Below are 12755 nucleotides of genomic sequence, written 5' to 3' on the forward strand. Positions count from 1 at the left end.
CCTTGCTTAAAAGTAATTTGTTTCTTGGATCATTAGATTTTAGTGTTGCTCATTTTTATTTTTTGTTCCATATTTCTTGTCTTTTCTAACCCATATACATGTATCAGCTAAACAACAGATTTCACTTTCTTCACTCTCCTCCATTGTACCAAAACAGAATATTCAGCTCTTATTAGTATAAAATCTTAATTTACATTTTTCTTGTTCCTTCTTTATATAATATATACTTATTATTTCATAAGAGGAATCAAATTCAAATCTGATGGTATGGCACCAGACTTTGAAGGTGAAAATATATGTTCAGAACTTAGTATTCAATATACAACAATTCTAATGAAATAAAATCATTCCAGAATTCCATTGTAACAATGGTATCATACATTCAATGTCCTTCAACTGACATACTACTATAATTGAAGGAAAATGTGTCCCTGGAGTATGCATTTACAGTACAGAACTCCCTTCCCAACATCCTTATGGAGAAACTAGTCCTTTGTGTCTTATACTCAGTCAGGATACAAATGGTCAGCCAGTTCAAAGTGATTAAATACCTCCAAGTGCTTTGTAATGGAATTTAAAATGGGACTTTTTTGTAAACACTACTACCATTTTATTTTCCTTTTGTGTGTCTATTTTCCTGGCCTTAGAGACAGTATGTAATGAACTCCCACTAATGTTAAAGTGAGCTTCAAAGCCACATGAGAGCATTTAAAAAAAAAAAAAAAAGAGAATCTCTCCGAAACCAGCCAAAAGCCGCATGTGTTTGAGATTTATCAAATAGCCACAACTGGCCCTACCATAAAATGAAGCCTTTAAAACATGTAGGAATTATCATGGTATTTTTAGTTTGAAATTTCTTAATCATGAAGAACAGCACTATTTAAAAGTTGTTAGACCTTTTAAAAGAAAAATAAATTGTCATATCAGAGGAAGATGGAAAATGAGTGACTAATTTACAACAAATAGTCTTTCTGAATACAGAAGTCACAATATCTACACAACATATTGGATACATGTGATTCTCTGGTGGCTGCCCTCTATCTAATCAGCATCTGAAAATGCACAGCTGTACACCAAACAAATAAACAAAACTGAATCAAAGACATCCGTCTAGAATTCCGTAGATTAATTACATACAGCAAAGGAAGACAAAGCATTCAGCAAACAGCAATTCTTTCTGAATTAGGTAAATGTTGCTGAAAATAAAAACAGCTTCAAAAGACTGAGCAGAAGCAGAATATATTTAACAGGATCCCTCAACATGTGTTAAATCATTTTATTTTATACATAGTAATATATATTAATAATTATGCAAACTTTCTGTAAGGTCCTGGCCTCTAAAGCTTCCATCACTCTCTCTAGTCTTAATATTGTACTAAAATCAGTGGCTCTTAAAGAAAATAATATGATCTCATTTGTGGAAGTCTCTAGCTTTAGGTTTTCTCGATGTTTATTAGGCTGTGCACTCCCTTGGACTTGGTTCCGGAAGGCTAGCAGTGTTATGGAGTTTCATACCAAGGCTATGCCTACTTAGAAAACTTATAGCGGCATAGCTGTACTGATGCAGCTGTGCCGCTGTACGATCGCTTGGGTAGCCGCTCTATGCCGACAGAAGAGAGCTCTCCCATCAACATAATTGAACCATCCCCAACGAGCGGCGGTAGCTCTCCCGCTGACATAGAACTGTGCACACTACCACTTAGGCTGACAAAATTTATGTCACACAAGGTTGTGGTTTTTCACTCCCTTGAGCAACATAACTTTTGCCGGCATAAGTGGTAGTGTAGACCTGGTGTAAATGTTAGTTAAGATACGTGAAAAGTCTTACATGATTAATCCCCCCTCAGCCAGTGATGCTGACAGCTTGTAAAGGAAGAGTCGTTCTCCTCCTGCCTCTGGCAGAGGACAGTGCAATGAAGCCATACTGGAGCATTGCTGGGGCAGTTAGAAGGCGTAAAATGCTGTGGGGACCTTTATGGGCAGCCCCAAGCAATTAAAAAAATCCCAAAATCATACAGATACCAAATGACACAACTTATAACGTGCAAAAAGACAAGAAAGAAATAACAGAAGAATTGTCATCTGGAGCAGCCCAATGGCTCCTCCTATTGGCATTCAAATTCCATAAGCAAACTTTTTTTTTTTTAAATCAATTCACCTTTAACCCACTTGCTAAATACTCCCTTGTAAACACTGATGACAACACAAACATCAGATGTCAAAACAGGCCAAGAAACATTTTGCTACATTCCTCTGTATTGTTTTTAGATGTTAGTAACGGCATATTTAAAGGAAGTGAAAATACCTCCTAAAGAAGTGAATCCGCTGGAAGAAGAAGGGGAAGAAAATGAGGTTTGTTTGGGACTGGATGGGAGGGTTCTTTTTTAAACAGATTCAGAAATAAAAAGTCTCCTGGAAAAATCAAACTTTTTACATTTTCAAAATTAATCTGTCATTGTAAAGGTAACAATCCTGCATAAAACATTGATTTATATATGGAAGTATAAATTAACAGAGCTTCAATAAGTGAAGAGTCCATTTTTCTACAAGTGTTTTATTAATATAAAAGGCAGTGCTTCAATGTTTTTGTATGACATTCGTTGTTTCCAGTTATAAATACAGAGTATTGCTTTTCGATTCCTATTCTCATTAGAAGCCTTTAATATTACTACACGAATGACAAATTAATATTGATATTTCAGAAAGATATTGTGCTTGATTCTCCGTGGTCCTGTACTCTGTATAGTAATTTACACCAGTGTCAAGTGGATATAAATTGCTACCCACTTTGCCCTGGTGTAAATGGTGCAGGGTAACAGACAATTGGGCCTATTGTTTACCACTAAAGTTTCAGACATCAACACTAAAACTGTCCATTAAGTTAGGTTAGACATCTCAGCTATTTTCAATATAAAATTATATTGAAATAGCTCCTTTGATCCCAAAGGATTCTAAAGCACTTTAAAAGCTATCTATAGAAATCATTTTACTCACTATTGAGCTGTAGCCACCTCTAGGATGAAACATGGTAATGGGCACACACAAGCAACAGTACAGAACAGTTTAGGACCAGAAGTGAAGAATGCTGCAACGCAGCAAGAGAGGCATGTCTGACTGATGCCTGATACAGCCATAGAGAAAAGATGCAGGAGCTACTGCAGGGAAGATGTTGAGTGAATAGATCACAGAGACAATATGAGGAGCTTGGACTTGCTAAGGAATTTGGAAGCCTTCAAAAGTTCAGAAGAATGTTCAGGGTAACAAAAACAGAGAACATAGAGAGGGAGGTTGCAAGGAAACAGGAGAGAAGTGGTCAAAGGAAGGCAAGGGTGAAAGAAATCAGGGCGGGATAAGGGACAGAACCCCTTATGTGGTGGGGCTACAAGGGGTCAGGTCAGAAAGGAGCTCTAATCCCATCTTGCCCCAGGCAATATGAATCCTTCTAAAACCCATACAAGTCAGTGAATCAGCATTGGCATCCCTATTTAATAATAAGCTGGCTTCGATCCAAGTTACTGTAGTTTTCTTTGCTCAGATTTGTTTGTTTATCCTCATGTTTATTTTATCATCACTCCTGCCTTTATACAGATAGTGCTGGCGCTTAGCTAAATGGACAGATAACTCACTACTTTCACTATAGCCTCTGTGAACACTTCTATATGCTTGGCTGAAATGCTCTTGGGTAACTCTTACAGCAACACTCAGTGAACAACATATCCTTGAATCAAAACTCTTTGGAGGACAATTTTTCCTCTCTCCATTGGTGACAGTCTACTACTGTCAAAAAAGCTCTGCTGCTTCAGGCATTTGTCCTCTATATCACTTAATGTGGCAGACCTAAAAATTGCTTATAAATGAAGAAAAAGCTGCCAGGAATTGAGTGTAAGTGGAGCGTGTCATACTGCAGAAGGTAAATATGGGTCACAGTGAATGGTATTTTCCACTAATTAGCAAATCTTTTGGATGGCAAAAGAATATTACTAATGCAAAGTAAGTGTTGCAAAAATAAGGTTTCCTATCTTGTAGTTATAAACACTTTTGTCTCTTTAACATGCACTTGCTATTACACCAGAGACATTAGATCACTAGTTTGAATTACACTCTATTTCTCTTTAAGGAGAAATGTCACCATCAAGAAGGACCAAGAACAGAGCACTAGAAAGCTTCTTCATGGCTGATTACACAAGAGATCAGAAACACATACGCTACACCCGTATCTTACAGAAACTGACAGTTCATGCTTAAGGTAAAACATAACACTGCTATTAACTGCTGTCACTTAATTCTCTGTACTTTGTAGAGTTCCATTAAATATAGTGCAGTCAATACTAAAGTCAGTGAACTAATATTAGTGTCAGTATAGTAAAAGTAACACAGGAGTTAACGAACGAATTTCACTATGCTATGGACCAGTTTTTAAACTGCCCAGCAACTGCCTGTAAAAGAACAGGTCTTCAAAGACATTCAGTGAACATCACTACATATTTAGAGGATAGAATCTGACCCTTAATGAGGTAACAGTTAGACCTAATCTAAATATGCTATTTAAAAGCCCACCCCCCTCCCAAAAAACTGGTTTGCTACTCCAGGTGTTATTATAGCAGCTGCTTGCCAGTTGCTCCGTAGTTCAGGTAGCAGGCAGTTTGTTGTCATAAATCTCATTTTCAGCTTCCCCAAAACCAAATCAACTTCCCTGCAATTCCACAGGCAGCATCTTGTTGTTTGATTGGGGGGAGGAGAGAATTTGGTGCAAATCAAGACATGAATTTTACAAGCTTGAACTTTTTCTTTTTTCAGAATTTTCCTGAAGTTTCTTTGCCATCCCATATCTGACAAGTAAAGACACTTTACTTATACAAGTGCATTTTCATGATTTTAAATCTCCACTAGGTGATGGGAAAGGCAATTTGCATGTTCCCTCTGCAAGCAGGCAAGGGAATCTGACCTATTCTGTCTATTCAGTGACAGTGTACAATAACGATAGTATGGTTGGTATGAGTGACCAGAGTGCAGCCTGAGTATATGGTCCCTATGAGCCTGCACTGCACATAAGATTCAGCCGCTGCCCAAAGGGAAAAAGGTGCCTTAATCTGGGATCTAAGAGGAAGCAAAAGGCTTAAAAAAATAACCCCCTGGTCAGATGCCACAACAAGATGAAACTGCCTTCTATTTTGACTAACTATCCTGCTCAGACACCCTGTTTACCTTCACCAGGCCTGAAGAGCTCTGTGAAGCTCAAAAGCTTATCCATTCCACCTACAAGAGTTGGTCCAATAAAAGATATTACCTCACCAACCTTGTCTCGCTCTTTATGGTATATCATGTCACTTAAACTACCTGATAACCAGGGATCCTAGTTTTCCCATGATTAAAAAAACCAAAATTCATCAAACATAAAAATCCAAGTTTTTCCACAATTAAAATGAAATGCTGAACTTTAGTTTCCCTACCCACAATATATATAGGCATCCATTGAGCACATTTTATTGATACATTTACAATTTTTAAGCTGACAGCCTAAGCCCCGCCCATTCTCTGCATTTTTGATTATCTGATCTGGCCCCGGTCCCAATTAGATCAGATAATTGGGGTTCCACTGTAGATGTTTTTATTTTTTCACAAAATGTAAAAACTAAAGATTCTCTGTAAAAACACAAATTCTGCATTTTCCACCTCCTTCTGTGACAAATGGATTTCTAGGATCCCTGCCAATAACTGAATATTAAAATTTTTGGTGTTCAGATAAATGAAAAAACTAGAAGGGCTTGTTTTAAAATGGCAAACTTAGCATGTATGACCTGGATAACGGTGGGGATGGGTGTGTTAATCAAAATCTATTCCAATCCAGCCTTTAACTTGGGGATTACGCATATTTTAATGAAATGCTGTCCCTGATCGTTCTCAGATAATGACCACTCCACTTAATCACACAATAGTTGACATTCTAAGGCTACGGCTACACTACACTGCGTCGCTGTAGCGCTGCTAGTGCAGATGCTCTAAGAGAGAGCTTTCCCATGAACTTAATTACTCCAGCCTCTGCGAGCGGCGGTAGCTATGTGGGTGGGAGAAGCTCTCCCGCCTGCATAGCACTATCCATACCGGTGCTTAGGTTGGTGTAACTTACATCACTCAGGGAGTGGCTTATTCACACCCCTGAGTGACATAATTTATACCGACAAAGCCTAAACTGTCACCACTATTCCTCATTCAACCCCCTCTTCTACCTGAAATTTTGTGTTTGTCACACATTAAAATTTGTTCACATTTTTGGGGTATACACTTCATTTCTTATCATGTTTCTATCACTTTGAGGGAGGACTGATCCTTTTATTGTGATAAAGTTCCTACTACAGAAACTTAAGATCACAAACACCTCCAGCTAATCTACTAAATATTTAACATCCCTTGTCTTTCTACCTGAGCTTTAGGCTCACAAATTTCAGTCAGTCGTGCAGAGGTAACAGAATCTGAGAGAGAAAGCAAAATTTTATAAGTATACCATTCAAAACAGGCACAGATCATCTCTGATGAACTAGAGAAAAGACACTTGAAGGTATCTAACCCTCTTTACTATAGTGGGTTGCAAAACTATACACATTTATTATGAGGACTTGTTTGGGCAGAATGAATTATGACTGACTGTAAGTGGTATAGCCAAATGCCTTAAGAGTCACTATTTTGGCTGAAAAGCCATTATTAAGAAGAATGGAAAAGAGGTCAGAGGGAGAAGCAAGGCAGACTAAATGAAAAATATTGACTGAATTAATGGGTAGAGGAGAAAGGATATTTGTTTATTATCTCCATCAATAAAGATTAAGCAAAGCCAAAGTGATTGCTACTGTGGGATAAAGAGCTGGAAGGAGAATGCTGATAATACAATGTACATGTTCAAGAGGAGAAGAATAGGGTGTGCATAGTTCCATTTCTGGGACAGAATACATAATACTGAGCAATCTGGGGAATCAGATGCTCAAAACAGCTCAAACATAAGGGACATAAATTTAGTCCTGTGGATTACATTTATAGTCAGCCAAGTTTATCAGTTAATTTTAATATTTATCAGACTTTCAGAAGCACTCATTACAGTAATATGTGGATGAGTCTTGTCTAAACTTTAACCCTACAGCAGACAAATTAAATGGTAGAACACCCCTGTTCTCTCCAGTCTTTTTGTAGGAAAAGTGCAGAAGCTGCAGGTGGACACTCAACAGGTGCACCTACGTATCAGTGTAACAAGGAGCAAATCTATCAGGTTATAATTTCACACCATTGATTTTTGTTCCTATTTTGTAGTGTGCACATAAGAAGAAGATTTGAGCTTTTATGCAAGGGAAGATTGACTTTCTGCAACAAGATTTAAAAAATAAAAGGCTGAAATACAACATATTCTGTTTCCATAATGTTTTAAGTATACATATATCAAATAATAGGAAACAGGAGCAGGGATGTATTTAAAAATACTGTATGAAATTCATCTTGGTTTACAAACTCTGTTGTCCAGTGCCATGAGTCAAACCTAATAATGATAAAAGGAGTTTCCAGCACCCACTGACTAGACCAGGAATCGGCAACCTTTGGCACGCGGCTCGCCAGGGTAAGCACCCTGGCTGGCCGGGCAGGTTTGTTTACTTGCCGCATCCGCAGGTTCGGCCAATCGCGGCTCCCACTGGCCGCGGTTCGCCACTCCAGGCCAATGGGGGCTGCCCAAAGCCGCGGCCAGCACATCCCTCGGCCCGTGCCACTTCCCGCAGCGCCCATTGGCCTGGAGCGGAGAACTGCGGCGAGTGGGAGCCGCGATCGGCCGAACCTGCGGACGTGGCAGGTAAACAAACCTGACTTACCCTGGTGAGACACATGCCAAAGGTTGCCGATCCCTGGATTAGACCGTTTTCTTTTTCCCCCAATCAACTTCACATGCTGGATCAGTTAATTAGTGTTTATAATCTATCACTGTACGTATAATATATGGGCTGAAATCCTGGCTCCGCAGACAGTCAATCCAAAACTCCCACTGATTTAAGAGTGCTATGATTTCACCTACAGACCTGATCACTGCAGTGTCAGAAAGTCCATGTGGTTTAACATGAACTCTACAGGATTCTATTTATACTTTAAGATGAGTGCATTATTTCATCATCTACTTCCCATCGCAAAAATCAGATTTTGAATCTGCAAATACTGAAAAGTTTTTCTAATTAGTGTTATCACACGTACTAGTTAGAATACAACTACAACAATGATTATAATGCAGTGTTACTAAATATAAAAGCAGTCACTGAAATTGTTGGCAGTCGTAACAAATCTATGCAATGCAGTGTTACCTTAAAGAAATGTACAGAATAAGAGTTAATGAAGAAATACTTCTCAGTTTTCAATTTATAAGTAACTCACACAAGAAACTGAGGAAAAGTAAAGTTATCAGACGTGTTCAGTCCTATTCTACCTAATAGGCCATCATGCAATGTCATTACTTGATAATTGATGCTACCTACAACTGTCTAACAATACAATACATGAGCACAAGGCAAAAGTTAGACTGGAGAAAACAACTGATTCTAATGTTATAGGCACATGTTATTAGAGTAAGTAATATCCAAGTTCTTCATGGCAGGGAATGTGTTGTAGGGCACCTACGACATTCTGAATATTATAAAGGAACAGGAGAGGCAGATTTACTCTGCACCAATCCCCCAGAAAATAGTTTTTTGGGGTTACAAATGTCCAGTTCTGTTAGGTGTAGTATGGACTGGACTGCAACCCTCAGATCTATACAGGGAGGGCCTCCTCCATGCAAAGTTCTCTCCTTCCCACGTGGAAGAGGGGGCAGCTACCTCCATGGAGCTATGGGATCATCTATGGGATGAAGGGGAGGAGGGGATCAGGGAAAAGCTGGCATGTCAAAGGCAGCAATGAAGTGGGGAAGATGTGCCATGTAACATTCCCTCCCCCCTCAAACTCTGTAGGGCTCCAGGTGAAAAGAGAATGCATTCCCAGGCCTTATTACATCTCTGTGCTCCCAACCCCACTAGAGAGATCCTTGGGGAAGTGGCCAGCTACAAGAGACCTATCAGCACAGCTCCATGGAGCCATGCAGCCACTGCAAGTGAGAAGTCTTTAGAGTCTGAGAACTGTTTAACATTTTGCAATTGGGGAATATTTCTGAAATATTTCAGTGTTTATCATGTGAAGGTTTAAATATTATCTTTATTCTGTCCCCCATACAACCCTTTCAAGGAAGTTCCTATCCTTTCCAGATTTAGTCATTTTAAAAAACCAAAGACAGTTATTTGTTAAACTGTTTAACATTGTCATTTTGTTATTAGTACAAAATGTTCTTTATCGTGATTTCAAGCTCACCTATATCTGAATCTACTTTTACAACATAACAGAGGATTTGCCATGTCAGATGAGATCCCTGGTCCATCAAGGCCTCATTTTCTATAGGCGGTGACCTATATTTAACATTTCTTTGGGGAGGGAAACAAAATGCACCAGGCAATTGTATACAAGTGGTAAGTTTCCTTCTTGCCCCTTACAATGATCAATTTAACCCATGAAGCATGAAATCCAATTACCCTATTTTAGCATGCATAATTACAGATGGTATTAATAGTCACAAAATTACCAAGTCCTTTTAAAAGCCAGCCACATGGTCTGACATCTAATTGTACAATACAAGAAACGTCAGGACAGCAGCCAGAAGAGTCCAAACGGATGGTAACCTTTGCTACTGAGCCCGTTTTTGCACAAGCGCCATCCCTGGACTGGATGACAGAACTACTGGGGGGAATGGGGTGGGAGAGGCAGCTACTGGAGCCGGGCTTACAGAGGCTAGCAGAGAATAGATCCGGGGGCTGACAGAGGAATGCTGGAGCGGGCAGAAGGAAAGTGGCTGGGGCAGAGCGGAGTCCCGGGGGCTCTGAGGGGCCCACGCAGGGCTATGGGGGAGCACAGAGCTCGGGGAAGGCTCGGAGCAGCCCGACGGGAGATCCGGGGCGCAGGGAGGAAGAGCCGCTGGGGAACCCGGGCCGGGGAGCTGTGCGCCGCGAAGGGCCAGGCAGGCAGGCAGGGTCTGCGGGGCGGAGGCGCTGCGGGAGGCCTGGGAAGTGGGAGCGGGTCCCTCACCTCTCTCCAGCGGAGCTGCCGCAAGCTGATCTTCAGCGCCTCCAGCGAGGTCTTGGCCTTGGAGCTGTCCACGGTGACATGGGCCCGCCGGGCGGGCCGGCCTCCCTCCTCCCCGGCACGGCGGGTCGAGCCCCGCTTGCCCCGGCCCCCCTTCCCCGCACCGCACCGCTTGGCCTGTCCCTTCGAGCCCGGGCCGCTGGGCCTCCTGCCCTGAGCAACCGGGGCCGGCGGGGGGACCTCTTCAGCCGCCTGCGGGGGCTCCGGGGCGGCCTCGCTCCGCTCCGGCTCCTCGGCGGGGAGGGCCGGGGACCCTGGCGGCTCCTGGGCCGGGGGGCAGCTCTCGGGCTCGGTCCCGGCCGACTCCATTACCAGGCGGCAGAGCTCCGCCGGGCCCCTCCAGCCGCTGTCATTGCCGCGTCCCTCCGGGCGGTACCGGTTGCCATGATCGCTCAGACGGTTGGCAACGGCCGAGACAGGTACCGCAAAGGACCAATCACCGTCAAAGGCAATCTCGCCTCCTAGCCCGCCTCCCTCCCCTGGGGAAATCACAGATGCGAGGGGCGGGGCGTATCCCTTGGCTATGGCCACGTGACTGTGGCTCAGGCCACCATCTTTGCAATGGGCAGAAAGCTAGTCACCAGTAGGACTGACGCTAGGAAGGAGGCCATTTTGGAAGTAGGAGGCAAGCTCTGAGCCAATAGACCTGAAGCTATCAAGGGAGCCATCTTGGAAGTGGGAAAAAAAGAAAAGGACTGCAGCCACCCCTTGTCCTGGGTGCCAAACACTAAGGAATCCCTCCAGTAGGGAATTAGTTTGGGGGGACAGGGGAAGAAGGGCTAATTGATTTAACCACAATAATAGTGGGAGACAATGTACTACAGCCACATGAACTGTAGCATCTTAAGGGGCAAGCTGCACTTGCTCACAGCTTGGAATCCCCAGGTGTTCCATTCACAGGCTAAAAATCCCTTTAGCCTGAGTCCAGCACTTCCCCCAGTTCAGGCTTTGTTCCTCGGGTGTTTCCAGGAGTCTTCTGGTGTGGGGAGCGAAGAACACCACATGATGTCACTCCCCACCTTAGCTTTTGCATATGGCGGGAGCCCTTTGTTTCCAAGCTTGGTTCCCAGCCCCGTCTGTGGAAAGACACTGACATCCCAGGATGGAGTCTAGAGACATGTGGTCTCATCACATGTCCTTGCAGAGTCATAGCAGCCATTACTGGAGGCTGTCTGTAATGTTCTCAGGAAGGCTTCCCAGGTGGGAGATAAGCTTCTCCTAAGGCCTATTGTTTTCCTAATGGCCCATTCCCCATCCACTGTCTAGACTAGAATGAAAGTAACTTGTCTAGTGGGCATTCCCCAGGTGTAACTACATTTGAAATACAGAGACATAGTCAATATTCATAACTTCAGATACAAAAATGATACATGCATACAAATAGGATAATCATATTCAGCAAATCATAACATTTTCAGTGACATGTCACATGACTTATCTTGCATAAAATACATCATAACTATGTCATAATCATATTATAATAATATGACTGAAGAATATGGGGTGCAGTGTCACAGAAGGCTTTCATGGGAGGACTTACTGGGGGCAATGTTTGGCATGGTGTACAGGGACTGAGGCCTGCAAATTAATCCCTTTACGATTAGCAGGGAGCATATGCATCCTCCCCCCAGCAAATGTTGTGGAAGTTACACTGTGTAGGGATCTTTGTCTCTCTCCTTTGCAGTGAACATTTTCAGTGACGGGAGGGATGACCTCTCCACAAAAATCCCAGGCTAGCCAAGGAAAATTCACCCTTAGACAAGGATTATCAAATCTCTGTCTTTAGTTTCAGGATACGTTTTAAAAATTTAATACAGTCCAGAAGACGCATAGTCTGACCTCCCCCTTTCCCAACCCTCCTGCCCAGTCTGGCTTTTACAGCTGGGCCATGTAGAATAGGAGAGGTAGATGGGAAGAGTAAAGTGGTGTGATTTCTTATTAGCCACTCTAGTTTGGGCTTGACGAGATTCATCACAGGCACAGTTCCATTAACCAAAGCCAGTACAATGTTCTGCAGCAGTGACTGAGGCTCTTCATCTTCATGGTGGATTTCCTTTCCCTTTCTCTGAAATGACTTGTGCTGAGATTAGATCTGTGCACTGGAATAACAACATCTCCTTGGAGTCAGACATGTCCTTTGCTTGCCTAAAAATAATAATTCAAGAAGGTGCAAAATCAGAGAGCAGCCCAGGAAACCGCCATCCCTGTGTTTGCAGAATGACAGTCTCCTACATTAACCCTGTACTAAAACAGAACTGTCCGTTCAGGAATCTTGATCTTGGAGGGCACTTGTGTTCCTAAACCCTTTATATCTCCTTCAAAATACACACACTCCAAAATCAGCCTGGTCTTTCTTAGTAACGTACATATTAATTGTTGCTGAAAAGGAATTGCTGGACTTGGCTTTCTTGATGGATGGCTTGGTAGCATAATAAATAAATAAAATAATAGTAATAATAAAAATAAGTAATAATTAATAAAATAAAGGCTGTTCACAGTCCAACGTAAAATGGGTTGGATATAGTCTAGCTCAGGACCTAAAATCATCCCCAAAATCACCATCATTAATT

The 12755-nt window shown here is 42.1% G+C and overlaps 1 protein-coding gene across 1 annotated transcript in view; it reads right to left on the reverse strand.

The window, feature by feature from the left end:
• The window catches only part of TTLL11 (tubulin tyrosine ligase like 11), a 110503-nt gene extending 100270 nt beyond the window's left edge, over positions 1 to 10233 (reverse strand). The window contains exon 1 of the mRNA XM_024211146.3: positions 10129 to 10233. The gene's annotated coding sequence lies outside the window, so the exon portion shown is untranslated. The remainder of the gene's footprint in view (positions 1 to 10128) is intronic.
• Between the last annotated feature and the right edge of the window lie 2522 nt (positions 10234 to 12755).

Source organism: Terrapene carolina, unplaced genomic scaffold, assembly GCF_002925995.2.
Source record: "Terrapene carolina triunguis isolate 2854851 unplaced genomic scaffold, T_m_triunguis-2.0 Scaffold238, whole genome shotgun sequence".
NCBI classification, from domain to species: domain Eukaryota; kingdom Metazoa; phylum Chordata; order Testudines; family Emydidae; genus Terrapene; species Terrapene triunguis.